The sequence below is a fragment of the Schistocerca americana genome, chromosome X (assembly GCF_021461395.2).
Source record: "Schistocerca americana isolate TAMUIC-IGC-003095 chromosome X, iqSchAmer2.1, whole genome shotgun sequence".
NCBI classification, from domain to species: domain Eukaryota; kingdom Metazoa; phylum Arthropoda; class Insecta; order Orthoptera; family Acrididae; genus Schistocerca; species Schistocerca americana.
In genome coordinates, this window is record NC_060130.1 from 412,214,495 (window position 1) to 412,232,274 (window position 17,780).

A 17,780-nucleotide genomic window follows, 5' to 3' on the forward strand; every position below is an offset into this window, starting at 1 on the left:
ATCAGTATTCAGAGGGAGCAACAGCTAACACTGCTGTTATTTCTGCAGTCGTGGAGAAGACACTCGAGGTGGTGTCTGAACATGTAGTGAAACCCGACAATGTCCTCTACAACTTTTCAGATGTCTTAGAAGTTCTAATGACGACTGTAGAGCAACTGTACAAACAAAATGATAGTGATTCAGATCGCACTCAGTTGCTAGCTGTGGGTGATAGTGAGGAGGTGCAGACACTTGACAAGTCCAAACAGAATCAGCAGGAATTCGTCAAGAATAATAGCAAAGCAGTGCTGCATCTGCAGCGAGCATGGAAGACTGAACCACTGTTGCCATAATATGGCGTGGGCTTACGTGCTTTCCTCGTGCATGGCCGTAATACTAATAGTAACAAAAGGACACAGCTGCATCAGCTGGAAGAAGGGCTACGTCAAAAAACAGGTGGAGTCACTCATGTTACATGACAGATCAGGCAAGTTGAAGATAAAAATATGAAAATGGGGAACGCGTGCTCACATTAAACAAACGTGGCAAGAGCGAGAAGGAGGTGGGGATGCAGTCTACTTCAAGGTGGCCGTGGGAACAGTACCATGGCGCTGCATCTGAGTTACGGCGTCTTCATTGACCGGAAAAATAAATTTGATGCTAGGTATAAGGTGAGATGATGGCGGCATCACTAAAAAAATGACCTGTCCCTGCAATCTATCACTTGGCAATTGATCCTTCGCAAGAAAATGGTACTGTAGAGAGCTATAGAGAAAAGAGTAAGAAAAGCGCACTTTTACAGCTAGAAATTCTAAATATTAGGAAGGAGAGATAAGAGACTACAATATCAGAAAATAAACCTATCAAAGAAGCGACTGTATGTTGGAAAAAAGGTGCTACTAAAGATACACCAAATATCGAAGCAAAGAACTAATTTGTGGAACATACCTTCAATGTTACAGTGACCCACATCACGCATAGAGGATATTTCATCTAAATGCAAAACAGCTGGAGAGTCTATGATACAAATGCTCAAAAGAAGTACAACATCTTACCAACTTAAAACCATACATAGGGTAACACGAATTTGTTATCTGTACCTCTAGTGTTATTATGCTTTTTCTGAAATAAAAAATTGTTGAGGCTTTCGTGGCCACTTGTTGACAAACTGCCTATTGGCTTCTGTCTCGGGTTCTTCGGCCGACGTTCATCTAATGATTTTTCTGACGTTTCGCCAGCACGAGTGGCTGGCATCGTCAAAGCTTCACCCTCAATTGCCGGTGGTGAACTGGAGCCGAGCTCGCGGGCGCAGACTATATGTACCTGGCGCGCCAGCGTCCGAGGGCTTCTCCGCGGTCATTTCCGGTGCGGTTCCCCTCTTGCTACCTGCGACGGTCGTTCGCTGCAGTACGGGAAGCCAGCATCCGTTTACCTTAAGGCTTTCCTCTTTCTTGTTCAAACTGTTCGCGTGTTTTTGTATTTCTACCGCTTCTCTGAACAAGCGCGTGAGATAGTGGTTCTCTACAGCCAGAACTTCCGTGTCGGCGAATTTTATTACATGGTCGGTCTCATTCAGTGCGTGCTCTGCCACGGCCGATTTCTCCACCTGCCCCAACCTGCAATGTCGCTTATGCTCCTTGATCCTGGTGTTAACGGATCGTCCAGTCATTCCGACATAAACTTTACCGCATGTGCATGGTATGCGGTATATTCCCGACATTACAAGTGGCTCTCTTTTCTCCTTCGCCGATCTAAGACACTCTTTGATCTTCCTTGTCGGTTTGATAATCGTCTTTACGCCATGTTTGCGCAATATACGGCCGATTCTGCCCGTCACTCTGGGAATGTATGGCAGAAAGGCCTATCCGACACTTCTTTTTCTGGTTCCTTACTTCGCCGAGTGTTTGGCTCAGTTACACTTCTAATATAATTTGTGGAGTACCCATTGCTCCTCAGGACAGTTTCCAGGTGTTGCATTTCTCGTTTGAGGTGTTGCGGCTCACATATTCGTCCTGCTCTCGTTACGAGCGTACTAATCATGCCTCTTTTCTGGCTCGGGTGGTGGTTTGACAATTTGTGCAGGTATCGGTCCGTGTGAGTCGGTTTTCGATACACGCTGTGTCCCAGGTTTTCGCCGTCCCTTGTGACCAGCACATCTAGAAACGGCAGTTTCTTGTCCTTTTCTACTTCCATGGTAAATGTTGTGTTGGCATGGAGGCTGTTCAAGTGTCTTAGGAAGTCACCGAGCTGTTCTTCACCATGGCTCCACACCACGAAAGTATCATCGACGTACCTGTACCACACCTTAGGTTTGCAAGTCGCCAAGCCCAGTGCCTGTGCTTCGAATTGTTCCATGAAGAAGTTGGCCACCACTGGACTGAGAGGACTACCCATGGCGACGCCTTCCAGCTGTTCGTAGAAATCGCCATTCCACGTGAAATAGCTCGTGGTGAGACATGCATGGAAGAGCTTTCTGATGTCTAGCGGGAAAATGGAACCGATGTGCTCCAGAGCGTCACTGAGTGGCACTTTCGTAAATAACGGAACAACATCAAAGCTGACCAGGATGTCGTTTGGTGCAAGTTTCAGTTTCTTCAGCTTCTCAATGAAATGTCCTGAGTCCTTAATGTATGTGTCGGTCTTCCCCACGTGTGGCTGGAGCAGAGAGGCCAAGTGTATTGCCAGTTTATATGTCGGTGATCCAGGAGCGCTAACGATCGGTCTCAGTGGAACGTTGTTCTTATGGATCTTGGGTAATCCATACAGCCGAGGTGGTAGGGCTTCTGTGTTGCGCAGGTTTCTTTGTATGTCCGCCGGCAGAGAAGACGCCTTGATTAATCGATTCGTATTCCGTGTGATACGTTGCGTCGGATCTGCGCTTAGTTTTCGGTACGTCGTCGGATCTAATAGGTTTATATTTATATCTCCTACATCTTACACTGTTTACACTGCAAATATAGACTTATTTAGGCGCTTCAGCAATTTTGTGGTATGCCATTCCCAACTGAATGTATTGTCAAGTTGTAATCCCAGAAATTTAACACTGTAAACCTCTTTGATCTGCATGTATTCATATGTTACACACATGGTGGAAGCAAATCTCTTAGTGATCCTAAATTGCATATGGTGGGTCTTTTCAAAGTTTAATGACAGTGAATTAGCTTTAAAGTATTTGTTAATGTCAGTGGAAATTTTATTAGCAGCCATTTCTAAATCTGTACTTGACTTACCGCTTATTGTAATGTTTGTATCATCTGCAACAAAGCAAACTTAGCAACTGGCAATGTAACACAACAGAGATCATTAACATACACAAGAAAAAAAGCAATGGACCCAAGATGGAACCCTGAGGAACACCACATGTAATTAATTCCCTGTCAGATGAAGACTAATTGCTCACTCCACAAGTATTTCGCAATGATACCCTTTGTTTCCTGTTAGTCAGGTAAGACTTGAGCCATTTTACAGAACTGCTGGTGACGCCATAATAGTCTAATTTACTTAAGAGAATGTAGTGATTCACACAGTGAAAGGCTTTTGACAGGTCACAGAAAATACTAGTAGCCTCTACCTTGTCTAATGAACTAGGTACATTCTCACTGTATGTGTAAATAGCCTTCTCTGTATCAGACCCCTTAAGGAACCCAAACTGCAACTTGGAAATATGTTATTTGCTATCAGATGCTTAAGACATTGCTTGAACACAACCATTTAAAATATTTTTGAAAAAACTGGCAAAAATGAAATTGGTCAATAGTTTGACAGTATCTCTTTATCTTTCTTCTTGCAAAGAGACGTAACTTCAGCATATTTTGGACAGCCTGGATATATTCCACTGATTACACAAATAACTTAAAATAGAACTCGACTCACATGAGCACTCTTTGATTAACTTCATTTACATGTTATCATAACCACTAGATTTTAAGGATTTTATAATGGATGCTACTTCTTTGGGAGATGTTAGTGTCATTTTGATTTTTCTAAAGTTTTTTCTAGATATGGGGCCCAGTGCAAATTTTATTAGCAGCCATTTCTAAATCTTTACTTGACTTACAACTTATTGTAATGTTTGTATCATCTGCAAACAAAGCAAACTTAGCAACTGGCAATGTAACACGAAAGAGATCATTAACATACACAAGAAAAAAGCAATGGACCCAAGATGGAACCCTGAGGAACACCACTGAACCCGATAATCCCAATCTGTCAGTAACAGAAACAAAGTACTTGCTTATGAGGTTTGCAACACTACATGCACTTGTTACCAGTGTGTCATTTATTTTTAGAGCTATATGCTCCTCTTTCTTTCTGGCCCCATATGTCTCTGTACTCACTATATCCCATATAGTTCTTACTTTGTTGTCTGATACAATTATCTTTTCCTCATAATAAGGCTGCTTATATTTCAGGGTTACTGGCTTCAACGTTTTGCAGTATTCCTCATAATGCAGTACAGTGCTAACATCAGAGCTGTTGCTAGATAGTATCTACAGTCTCCTTTTTTCCCACATGATATTTTTATTCCTTGTGTAATACATGGTTTATTTTTCAACTTCTGATTTGAGTTACCTTTAGGGGAAGACAATTTTCAAATGAGGAAGTAACTTTATTAACTAATGCTTTGTATTTTTCATTTGAGTCAGAAATATTGTAAACATTAACCAGTTCATGTCTTTTAGTAATCTCCTAAAATTTTCAAATTTTGGCTGATTAATTAGCCTCCTGAACTTAGATTAACAAATTTTTATGTTCTGACAAGTTTCAACATTAAATACATATCGTGATCAGACATGTGATATGACTTTTTTTACCTAGGTTTGTCTACAACGATGTTACCAATAGCAGTCTAAGAGCATTTACATGAAAGTGTTACTGCTTGCAATAATTGTTCACTGTCGGAGACATGCAATAAATCCACATTAAAATCACCAGCAAATACTGTTTCCTTGTTTTTTACTGTGAGATGGAGAACGGAACTTTCAAATTTTTTATGTAGAGGTTGAAGTTTCCTTAAGGTGCTCCATATATATATATATATATATATATATATATATATATATATATATATATATACTTTCTATTACAAAGGCCCTACTATGAAGTACTACTTCTGCTGCTCAAGCTTCTGAGTGTTGCTGTGAACAAAATTTATTAATATCAGTATTCTTGAAATCAAAACAGTTTCAGACATATATGTTAACTCTTTCTTTCTCTATATTTCCTCTACAAAAATAAGAGGCTAACTTGAATCCCGTAATATTTAACATATCTATACCAGTGGTCACATGATGTTCAGAGAGGCAAAATATGTCAACTGGTTGCTCAGTTCTAATTCTTTAACACAAATAACCAATTCATTAAGCTTACCTCTCACTCTTTAGATATTCTGATGCAATAAGGATAACTGATTTTGTGAACTGACTGAATTTCAGCTGGATGAACCTAACTTCCCTGTCAGTTTTTTAATATCTCCAGTTTCTATCATGGGCTGTTTGAACGAATTGTGTACATTAAAATTTGCTTTCTGGCTGCCTGTTTTATCAATGTGAACGACGTATTCAATCTGTCTCTGAACGTCTTTTGTTGCTGTTACCCATCCCTAAAAAACTGCTGTTCTGTCACTTGTAACCACCAGTACTTTACCACATGTGATAGCGCCCTCCACTAACTTATTAGCTACTAGCCCAGATAGTTTTCCCTTCCTTTTCCTGTTGAGGTGAGGACCATGCCTAGTATAGTCCCAACTAGCGGTAGAGCCAACAAGAACCACACCAATATTAAACCCCATACCTCATCCAAGCTGTTCCACCTCTAAATTAACTCTCCTAATGGAAGAGTTTAAATGAGGCTGCTCATGACACCGCAGATCGGATATAAGCTCAACATCAGTAGGTCTCATTGCTGAAGTTATCTGTACCAGGTCACCCTGAAATGAATAATTAGGATCCCTATCAATGCTGTTGCCCGCCCCACCAACTATTACCATGTTGTCTTCCTTTGTGAAGTTCATGCAAAGTTAACCTACATCCTCTATCACCTGACCCAGACTTGAAATAGACTTAAAAAGACTTGTGATCTGGTAACCTGACCCTTGTTCATACTGCAGTAGTTGGCCAACATCTCCACCACCATGTCGTCAATTTATGTGGCTTATTGATTACACACCATGCTCTTTGATATCTAGGTAGAATAGCATGGACGCTTTCACTTATAACTTATGAGTAGTACTTAAGACTACGCAATGCTGGGCAGTATGTTGCCACTGGATTGTGAAAGAGAGAGGATAAATAAACTGGGGGACAGAGAGCAGCATGCGTAGCATCCCTGATGGCGTGGCGCTACATCAGCCACGTAAAAAGACGGCCGTTGATAGACCCTTGAAGGCAACATACATATATAGGCAACAAAACGGAAGGCTCCGAATGGCCCTAAACACAAGGCTTTCTTGCCGGCCGGGGTGGCCGAGCGTTTCTAGGTGCTGCAGTCTGGAACCGCGTGACCGCTACCGTCGCAGGTTCAAATCCTGCCTCGGGCATGGGTGTGTGTGATGTCCTTAGGTGTGATGACCTCAGAAGTTAAGTCCCGTAGTGCTCAGAGCCATTTGAACCACCTGAAGTACTTTCTTACCCTGCGCCAAGGTAACAAGCAATAGTCAGGAAAGGACAGCATAGGTGAGTTGAATGTAGGGCATAGATTCTGCTGATCATGGTAGCATATGCCTTAGCAGTTAAATTGTGGCACTGTTTAGAGTCTGTTAAATGTAGCTGTCATTGTTTTTGGCACGAAACATGAGTGTAAGACAATTTTAACCTGCATACAGCGCAGATGGATAATAGGTGATTGTGTAGATGTGTTTTGTAAACCACTACAAAGGAAATTACTGGAATTAAAAATGAACGTGGACGCTGTTACTCGACCACTAACCCCTGTCAGAGTTCACATCATTTCACACCATTACAGCCATTCATCCGGATCCTGAGACTGGTGAATCCACAACCAACGCATCTTCTTTGCAGAGGGTACATCATCATCTGAAAGATGCAGGTCAGTGTATTTCAGGTACCTACAGAGAAATTCAATGGACATACATGTCTCCAATAGCCACCTCGTCAAGTTCAGACGACCTATCAGCAATAGGTTCTATGATCAGTCTTGCTAACACAAGGGGTGTGTTGAAATATTCATTACTCATTGCGAAGGACAATGATAGAAAATTCCTATATACGGTGTCTCACATATGGGCACTGACTTGTGAAAATCTGAGGACAAGAGCGAATGTAGATGCCCACGTTTATGTTCCTATTTGTGTACGCGTAAAATGTTCGGATTAGGCTTTTTTTGTTTTGATATATTTGCACCTACCTTTAACGACTAATAATATTAGTAGTGGATGGATGCAGTAGCTATTTTTAGACATGTGTGGTGTTTATCATGTGTATGATATTATCTGTCGACTGTTACATGTGTTTTGATGTCATTAATGCTTTATTTTTTGTGATTATCTATGTTTTGACTGAGATTTTGCCTCATTCTTGGCTTTCTCGCCACATATTATGCTCCTGAATTATTTTCTTAATAAGCAGATATGAATTAGGTTTGCCAACAAGAATAATGAGTACTGTATAGCAGTACAATATCCTTGGTGACTGTCATTTATTCTTTCATTTTTTTGTATGTCTATCTAGGTATTATATAATTCAGCAATAAGCTCATCTTGGGAGGGCTTAACGTAACATTGACATTAATACATGTCATGATCACTTTCAACATGTAACATGAATACTTGGCTTTTTTGCATTAGTGATTTTTATGTTTTGCAATGTGAAATGCATTATGTTTAGTGATATAGGCAAACAGTTTCAAGAACAATTTTTTGTCATTATATTGTTTGAAATATGTTCAGTGACAAAATAACTGGGCAAATTAAGAGCATTATTTATTGTTGTTTTCATTTGTACGATTTAATATGGTTTTAAAATAGTGAAATATTCTGGCAAATTAAGAGCCAGTCTGTTTTCTTTTTACTTTGATATTGCTGTTTTAACATGAAGTTATGGCATTACCATATAATTCATGAGAAGTTTTCACTATTGCTTACTTTAAGTATGCCTTTCATTATTACTATGTACAGTAAGATCAATTTTGATGGGAGCATTAGATCCCACTTATGTGTTGCAAGATGTGTTAATTACTTAAGAGAAGTTCGAGGTAGCCTTATTATTAGTAGGATGATCTCTGTAGTTTTCTTCTCCATAGGCCAAAGGTAATGAAAGGAGGAACTATGTCCCACTGTCATGGAGTTAGTGTGCATTTTGTGCCATAATTTAATACCAGCAATTAACTGCCAATGGTGAAGGGAAATACTGACGAACATTTTAACTTTTTTATCCATTGCAGTTCTTCTTCCTTCCCTCCATTCCCTCCTAAATGAGAATGGACTAAATAACCAGGTTCACGAGCATTTAATCTGTGCTCCATCTCAGTCAAAGAACAGTATAGATCCAAAGCTGTAGGCTTTTAGTACTAACTTAACTTCTTCTGGTCCTAAGGGAAATTTAGAGAGGTTGCTTTGAGGCAGAGAGTGGTCACCTACCTTTCTGTAATGCACAGGTAGTGGCAGACTGCCTTTCCTCCTCTCCCCAAGAGAGTTTGAAGTTCACGAGCACAGAAAGCAGAGACGACGCTGTTGTACAGGATGTGATGAGTAGCAAAAGCATTTCACAACTCCCACTGTCTGCTTTTGAACGAAAATTTTGAAATTCGGAATCAAGTCCAATTGTTCTCAAGCAGTTACGTATAACTGTTCGGTAATGAACTGCATATGGGATGAAACAATTGATTTGACCAATTTCAGTGTAAATTTCGTGAGGGAGTGCAAGTTTTAAACTTGGTTTTGTTCATGGTACTACAGTTTTGTACTTGCATAGCTATCCCTGTGATAAGCATTATAGCCCTTAACTTAACCCTTTTTATCACTAGATTGTATCAATCAGATTATCCTTGTATTTACTGAGATTATGATGTCATTTCTTTGCGTGCAGTATGCTCGTAGGGCCCAACCACCATGTGGTCATGGAATCTGTGATACATCGTTTCATCAGAAGAAGATACGGAATTACTTGTGAACTAAGCTCAATGATGCGGAGAGAAAGGTTTGACCTCGTAAATTATGAGATATTATCGCTCATTTGTAATACACTGTAGAGCCAAAGAAACTGGTACACTTGCCTAATATTGTGTAGGGTCCCCATAACCACACAGAAGTGCCGTAACACAACGTGGCATGGACTCGACTATGTCTGAAGTAGTGCTGGAGTAAACTGATACCATGAATCCTGCAGGGCTGTCCATAAATCTGTAGGAGTATGACTGTGAGGAGATCTCTTCTGGACAGCACGTTGCAAGGCATCCCAGAGATGCTCAATAATGTTCATGTCTGGGGAGTTTGGCGGCCAGCGGAAGTGTTTAAACTCAGAGGAGTGTTCTTGGAGCCACTCTGTAGCATATCTGGACGTGTGGGTTGTCATATTGTCCTGCTGGAATTGCCCAAGGCTGTTGGAATACACAATGGACATGAATGGATGCAGGTGACCAGACAGGATGTTTATGTATGTGTCACCTGTCAGAGTCTTATCTAGACATACCAGGGGTCCTATATTATTCCAATAGGACGTGCCCCACACCACTAAGCCGGTATTACACGACGATGCTCCGCGAACGGTACTGGTCTAGCATGACAGCCATCTAGCTGTAGAACGGGTGAAACTATGAAAATTAGCAGACACAAATATCCGTTCGCCGGAATAGAGATCAGTTCTAAACTGCCTTCAATCCGCGCATGCGCACTAGGCAGCGATAACTCGCGATGCGCAGAGGGGGCTACCGCAGTGTGTTCTGCTTGTTATTTGCCTACTGCTTGGTGGCTAGTAGCTCATTTCAGATTTTCATATTGGGGGTTTTCCGCGTTTTTTTCAGTAAGTAGGTTTTCATAAATGCAGAGAAAAACTTTTTTTTGCTAGCTGTTTGTGAAAGCATTATTTCTATTGATTACTTCGTGTTCTAGAAATGAAATGGAGCAAAGAGGCGTTAAGCGTCTTAATTCAGGCATACGGCGAGGAAAGGTGCACATGTGACTCGCTGTATCATAATACGATACGTCGGCAACCGTTTCTTTCTGAGTAATATACATATAACGCCACACGGTGATTTTCGATTTGTGTAGTAATTCCTTAGCTTAGTTCATGTTGACATCTCTTGTTTATTTCAGCATGCCAGAAAAGAGAAACTGGCAGTGATTGGCGACAAAGTCCGTGCAGTTTCCCACAGTGCGATAGACGACGACTGAAAAACCCTGAGGAGCACTTATATACCGTATATTCAAAACTTGGAAAAATAACACAAGTACACCTTTAAGTATTGGTCCTTTCAAGTGCTGCAAATTGCAGTGCATACATCGACAACAACTTCTGAAATAGTGGGCTGAAAGCCAGACTCTTAAAAGATGCCCCATTCGCCAGGAAACGTAATGTTACAACCAGCCTGCAACATAACAGGTCGTTTACCGGTATTTTATCAGTGATCTTGGCTCGTATGATCACAAAACATATAAACATGTAATTCGTACCTTCGAGAAGGTGAGATAGCCTCCCTCATGACTGTGTCACACTGATTCCATCTTCTATCATAGACAGCAGCTTCTCGAAACAGGCCATGTCCATCCTCATGAAGTTCCGAAATTCTTGCGGATCTTCGGGACTCTGTTTATTAACAGTGAATATATTCCCCTGCCTTCGTCCCTTTTTTACAGCCATTGTCGAACCCAACAACGTCTGACTCTTAGTTTCCGTCGCAGTTCAGCCCTAATTCGAAGATTTACTGTCACTGCCAGGGCAATAGCTCCAAAAACAAGTGGATCCTCAATATGCAATATGCTGTATAAATGTAAATTTCGAAATACATATATACCTGTGTAACCAAGTGTCGTAATGTAAAACTGTTGAGTCTGTAATTCAGAACACTACTAACTTACGTAAGAGAAAAACAATTACTTAATAAATAATGGTAAAAAACAATTTCTTATTAAATAGGAACCTTGAGCTCACAGAAATAATTTGAACGTATGACGTACAGTATATCATACAGTCGCCCTAGAGAAGCGAGCGGTGGAAAGGACGACTTAACAAGACATCAGACAGTTCTATTTTCTTTTCGCGCGTATCGTCTGCTGCTGCGCACGCGTGCTAGGTATATCCAGCGTCGATGGTGTATAAGGTCGGAAGTGAACTGGTATACACGTTAGGGGCGCTGGTGCATAGGTGTACGGTTTAGGCGCATCGTGTAATACGGGCTTTACAGAGCCTCCACCAGCTTGAACTCCTGCTGACATGCAGGGTCCATGGATTTACGACGAGTAGGAGGAGATTAGTGTTTAACATCCCATCGACAATGAGGTCATTAGAGACGGAGAGCAGGCTGGGATCAGGGAAGGATTGGGAAGGAAATCGGCCGTGCCCTTTCAAAGGAACCAACCTGGCATTTCCCTGAAACCATTTAGGGAAATCACAGAAAATCTAACTCAGGATGGCCAGAGACGGATTTGAACCATCGTCCTCCCGAATGCGAGTCCAGTGCGCTAACCACTGCGCCACCCACCTCAGTTGGATTTATGAGGTTGTCTCAGTACCTGTACGTGTCCATCCACTCATACAATTTGAAACAAGACCCGTCCGACTAGGCAACATGTTTCCAGTCATCAACAGTCCAATGTCGGTGTTGACGGGCCCAGGCGAGGTGTAAAGCTTTGTGTCGTGCAGTCGTCAAGGGTACAGAAGTGGGCTTTCGGCTCTGGATGGCCATACCGATGATGTTTCGTTGAATGGTTCGCACGCTGATGCTTGTTGATGACCTAGCACTAAAATCTGCAGAAATTTGCGGAAGGATTGCACTTCTGTCACGTTGAAAGATTCTCTCCAGTCGTCGTTGGTCCCGTTCTTGGAGGATCTTTTTCCGGCCATAGCGATGTCGGAGATTTGATGTTTCAGTGGATTCCTGATATTCACTGTACACTCGTCAAATTGTCATACGGGAAAATCCTCACTTCATTGCTACCTCAGAGATGCTGTGTCCCATCGCTCATGCGCCGTCTGTAACACCATGTTAAAACTCACTTGATAACCAGCCATTGTAGCAGCAGTGACCGATCTAACAACTGTAGCAGACACTTATTGTCTTATACAGTCGTTGCCGATCGCAGCGCCGTATTTTGTTTGTTTACATACCTCTGTATTTGAGTACACGAGCCTATATCAGTTTATTTGGCGCTTCAGTGTATGATGGGTGGGAGGTTGTGAATTTAATGCAGATTGATTTCAGCCAAGGCAATTATGTGGATCTCTTCGCATATGTTTCCGATGATATCATGCACGACTGAGTAGATTTACATTTTGTAAGGTTTTGAATGGTAGAGGTACTTGGCGTGCTTCTGCCATGTTAGCCATTGTGGCCATGCAAGAGTATCAGCTGAATGACTTACATAAGGCAATTTTGGTAACTCGAGTCACAGTAAATAAACCACTGTGTCCTTCTGTTTATTAAATTAATCATCCATTAAATATATTACAAAATTATATACTACACACTATCTCGTGTTAAGTCATGAAAATCTGGTACACCCATGAATGCATAGTTTGCGGTAATAATCTAGCTATATCTTAAGAACCACATGCTTTTTTCTGGAGTGTGTATATGTGTAACGAAATACTATGTCAGCGCACACCCCTCACGCCCCCTCTCACGTGTTTGTGGCCTACTTAGACAAGATGATCATTCGCTGGTCCCTTGAAGGTGAAGAGAGTCAATTAAGGTGTAGAGAGTAAATTATGGAATTTCTGTTCTGTAAAGAAAGTTAGAAAGATCATTCAAGATTTGTAATAAACGTTAAATATATATGAAAGGTTTTACAATTATTCATTCCCACCAACCTCACTGCCTTTTCCTATTCTCTTCATAAGATGCCTGAAGCTGTTCTAATTATAAGGATACTGAGCCCACTTAATTATGAGAGTAGTATAGCCCTTTCCACAACTATTAAATTAGTTTTTTTGCACTACCCACCACGTTATCTTGGAAATCCACTCATATGCTTTTCATACAAGGTATTTGCATCCAAAAGACTTTATTTGATGCACAACACTTTTTTTTTGATTAGTTCTTGATTGTCATTAATATATTTGTGTATGAATAAACAAATGACATACAGGCATCTCAAGCATGTGCTTCTGAGCCAACCAGACAATAATATATACCAAGGCTGGTCTTTACTGTAAGTAATGATCACTGAAATTAATCATTAATAAATCTCAAGATTTTATAAGAGCTCATAGATAATATCAAGCAAGATAAATGATAGAGGAGCTATTCATATGATCAACCCTACGCAGGATTTTGCAGGTGACTGAAGAGCAGTAGCAACTTGTGTGGTCAGTCTAGCACAGGATTATATTATTGTGCTCAATATCTCGTAACAGTTCATTATGATAGATGCTATTCACGAAAAAATTATCTAATAGTAGTAGTAGTAGTAGTAGTAGTAGTAGTAGCGTAATATAGTTCAGGTATTTGACTTGAGAATCTAAGTACGTCAGTGATATAGAGCATATTTCAGTGATAACTATATTTTTAAAGTCCCATAAATAATTTTTTGTATTTTATTCTTCTTTTGTTGTTTTTATTCTTCTGATCTCCGATCTATGAGTGATTGGTGCACCTCTCCACCATATTCTCTTCTGAGTGATGAATTAAATCCTATAAAATGAAACTAATGTTGCTGAAGGGTTTAAATGAATGAACATTTAATGACATTAAATGATAATAATGATAACTGTTCAGATGTTCTGTATCTGGGATATAATGTGTCTGCAGTAACAATAGAAAATAATGTGCTATACCAGGATCAAAACTCCAATATGACAGAAAATTTTCATTTGTGTATACAGATTCATGTTCTGTAATGGACTCTTCTTGTCTCCATACATACTGTGACTTACATACATTTCATCCTGGTCACTCTAGTCGAACTCTAGAATTTCTCACCATACCCTTCCGTCCATTACCAAATAAAATATTCCTTGATGTCTCAGGAAGTTTCCAATAAACCTATGCTTTCTTGTAGTGAAGCTGTGTGGCACAGGTATTTTCTCCCTGACGCCACACCTATTCATTCGTTAACGTTTCTGACCATCCAGTATTCAGTATTCTTTTGTAACGTCATATTTCAAAAACCTCCAATCTTTTTTGTCATATTATTTGTCATGCACATTTCACTTCCACGTAGTGGTACATTCCAAATAAATGCTTTCAGAGAAGGCTTTCTAACACATTTTTATTAAGTATTAATATTTTCCTCCTTTCCTGAAAGGTTTTTCTTGCTATTCCCAGAGTGCATTTTACATCCAGGTTACATCAACCATTATTAGTTACATTATGCCCAAGTAGCAAACTCATTAACTACTTCCAGTGTCTTATTTCCTAATTTGATTCCCTCAGCAGTGTCTGATTTTACTGTAGTCCATTACTCCTGTAGTACTTCTGTTAAAGTTCAACTTATAATCTCCTTTCAAGGTGTTATTCACTCCGTACAACTGATCCTCCATACCCTTTGCCATCTCTGGCAAAAGTATAATGTGAATGAAAGAACTTAAAGACTTACTTCTATTCCCTGAACTTTAATTTCTTTTCCGAATTTCTCCATGCTTCCCTCCATCATTTGCACTATATAGAGGTAGGTGCCTCAGGCATTAAGCCACATGGGCGCAGTGGTTCACACAACTGCACTGTTTACCTCAGCAATTCTGTTCATGTGTTGGGGAAATTTAAAGTACACTGGGATGGCAGTGAGAATTTGGATTGAGGAGGGAGGCATGCCAGGATAATCCATGCAGCCATGTGAACTGCTGTGTCAAGGTGGCTTCATGGCTAAAACACCTGCCTAGTAAGCAGGAGACCCACCTTCGATTCCCAGCCTTGGCACAAATTTTCCCTTGCCACTTCTGTCTGTACATGTAAGAACATCATCTTGTGTAAAAATTACTTCACCTGCCAAAGATTATTAATTGTAAATATATGTAATGAAGAGATGAGTAACATTTAATTTCATAAGAGGGTAGTTGAGACATTTAAGGTTTAGTTAGGCTACTGGAATAATTTTATATGATTAAATGCAAATTTGAATGGAGAGATAAGACAAAAACTGATTTCAGTTATACAAAGTTGGTCGTTCATAATAATGTGACTACCTTACTTTCAGTGATGCAGCGAACAAAAGCAATGACAGTTTAAATAAACAGAATTTTCATTTAAGGTATCTTTTTATTTCAAAATTTAACAGAACTTAAAAAATTATAAGAAAAAGCTCATTCAGTAGTCCCATATTTGTTGCATATCTTTCAAATATCACAGTTATGTATCTAAGGAATACTGAAACTCAACACTTTATTTTGTAATGCTAGTGGGTGGTACAACATAAAATTAGTGATACATATCTGTTTTTAACATTTATACTCTACAACAAAAATGTGCATTACTCATAATACTTTAATTTCATCATTCACACAATATATCGTAGAATTTTGTATTTTGGATAAATCTGTAAATATTTCAAAGTGATATACACGAGCTATTCAACCTAAAAATCAGAACATAACCCCTTCAATAATATTTAACTGATTTGTTGATACATGGTTCTAGAAAGTAAAGACATGTGTAGCATAACTGTCTTATAGAAGATCGAAACGAAAATAATGTGTTTTGTAAAGTTTCTTCTGAGTTAAGAAGTTTAACAAATAAAATTATGTAAAAACGTAAGTTATACAACTTGTTATTACAACAAAATGTCTCAGTATGTTTCAAATTTGAATTATTAAACTTTACCTGAAGAAGCACATGAAGGTTACTTTCACAACTTATAGAACTCAGACAAACATTCTGGATATGACTGTGCAACAACTCCAGTTGCAAGAATTACATATTAAATAGCCTGTCAGTTAAAAGGAAGACTGTAGAATTTACAAAATCTCAACATGAATTATTTCCACATCACAAAACCATAGCAAAAGAAATCATAAACTACAATACAAAAGATTTTTGCACACATCACATCCTAGATATAAATTTGAAACTGCAACATATATTATAAGGTACCACTTCTTTATGTAGTTAGTAATGTCACATTAGTACTGAGATTTAGTCCACACTATCTACACAAACTAACGAGAGATATTTGTAAATTATCCTTCTCAAGTTTGTCATGATGACTTGTTAACATGGCAGTCAGACCGTTGTGCAAACACTAAACACGTGTCTGCTTCTTTAAAACATGTACACGGACACATACACACACACACACACACACACACACACACACACACACACACACATACATACGAAAATACAAATAAAATCAGATTTAAACAATGAAACAAATATATCTGAAGAATACCAAAGACAGATTATCCTTTAAAAGCACAGATGTTTTAGTACAGACCGCAGAGACAGAAATAACTGTAACCACAATGTTTTAGTAATGTTTCTTGTCTAATAACTACACACTTACTTAGTTGCATTTTACAGAGAGGAAATAACGTAACCACATATTTTTCCAATATTTCTTGACCAATAATTACACAGGTATTTTGACACATTTGACAGAGGACCAATAGAATGACTGTAACCATTTACTTTTTTTAATGCTTCTTACCCCATAACTACAGAGTTGTTTTGGTACATTTTACAGAGAGAAATTATATCTACTGTAACTACATCCTTTCTTCCAATATTTCTTGTCTAATGACTACACAATAACGACAATACATACACACACACACACACACACACACACACACACACACTCACACACACACATGAACTCAGGTACAATCAATTAAACAAAGTTATGGGATGAAAGCCAAAGGACAGATTACCTATTAAGAGTACAGTTATTGTGGTAAATACCACAGAGAGTAGAGCAAAACAGCTTTAACCACGATGTTTTTTCCAACATTTGTTGCGCAATAACTACATAATTATTATGCTACATTCTACCGAGAAGAAATATATTGACTATAACCACATACTTTTTCAAATGTTTCTTGTCCAATAGCGACACAGTTATTTTGGTATCTTTTATGGAGAACAAATATAGTGACTGTAACCACCTACTTTTTCCAATATTTCTTGCCCAATAACTACACAATAATGATAGAGACAATTACATATTTCACACACACACACACACACATATATATATATATATATATATATATATATATATATATATATATAATCAGGCACAAACAAATATACAGGAAGAACGTGGAATGTGAAAGGAAAGCTTATCCGTTAAAAGAACTGTTATTTTGATACCTACTACAAAGGGCAAAATAAATGTAACCACAATATTTTTCCAATATATATGGCCTAATAACTAAATAGTTTTTTGTTCATGTTACACATGACAAAATAACACAAACCATAACGTTTTTCCCAACATTTCTTGCCTAATAACTACACAGTTATTTTTGGTACATACTACAGAGAGCAAATATATATACTGTAACCACATTTGTTTTCAAAATATATCTAAACTCTGGCATAAACAATGAAATAAATGTACAGAAATAATATTAAGAGAAAGATTATCAATTACAAGTACAGTTATTTTGCCACATATAACAAAGAACATATCTGTAATAACTGTAACCACATATGCACAGATAAACAGGATAGTAAGTACATAATATCAC

The 17,780-nt window shown here is 38.9% G+C and overlaps 1 non-coding gene across 1 annotated transcript; it reads right to left on the reverse strand.

The window, feature by feature from the left end:
• Positions 1-11,563: 11,563 nt before the first annotated feature.
• Positions 11,564-11,636, reverse strand: Trnaa-cgc. The gene has a single exon. It is a non-coding gene; the product is annotated as a tRNA-Ala (tRNA).
• Between the last annotated feature and the right edge of the window lie 6,144 nt (positions 11,637-17,780).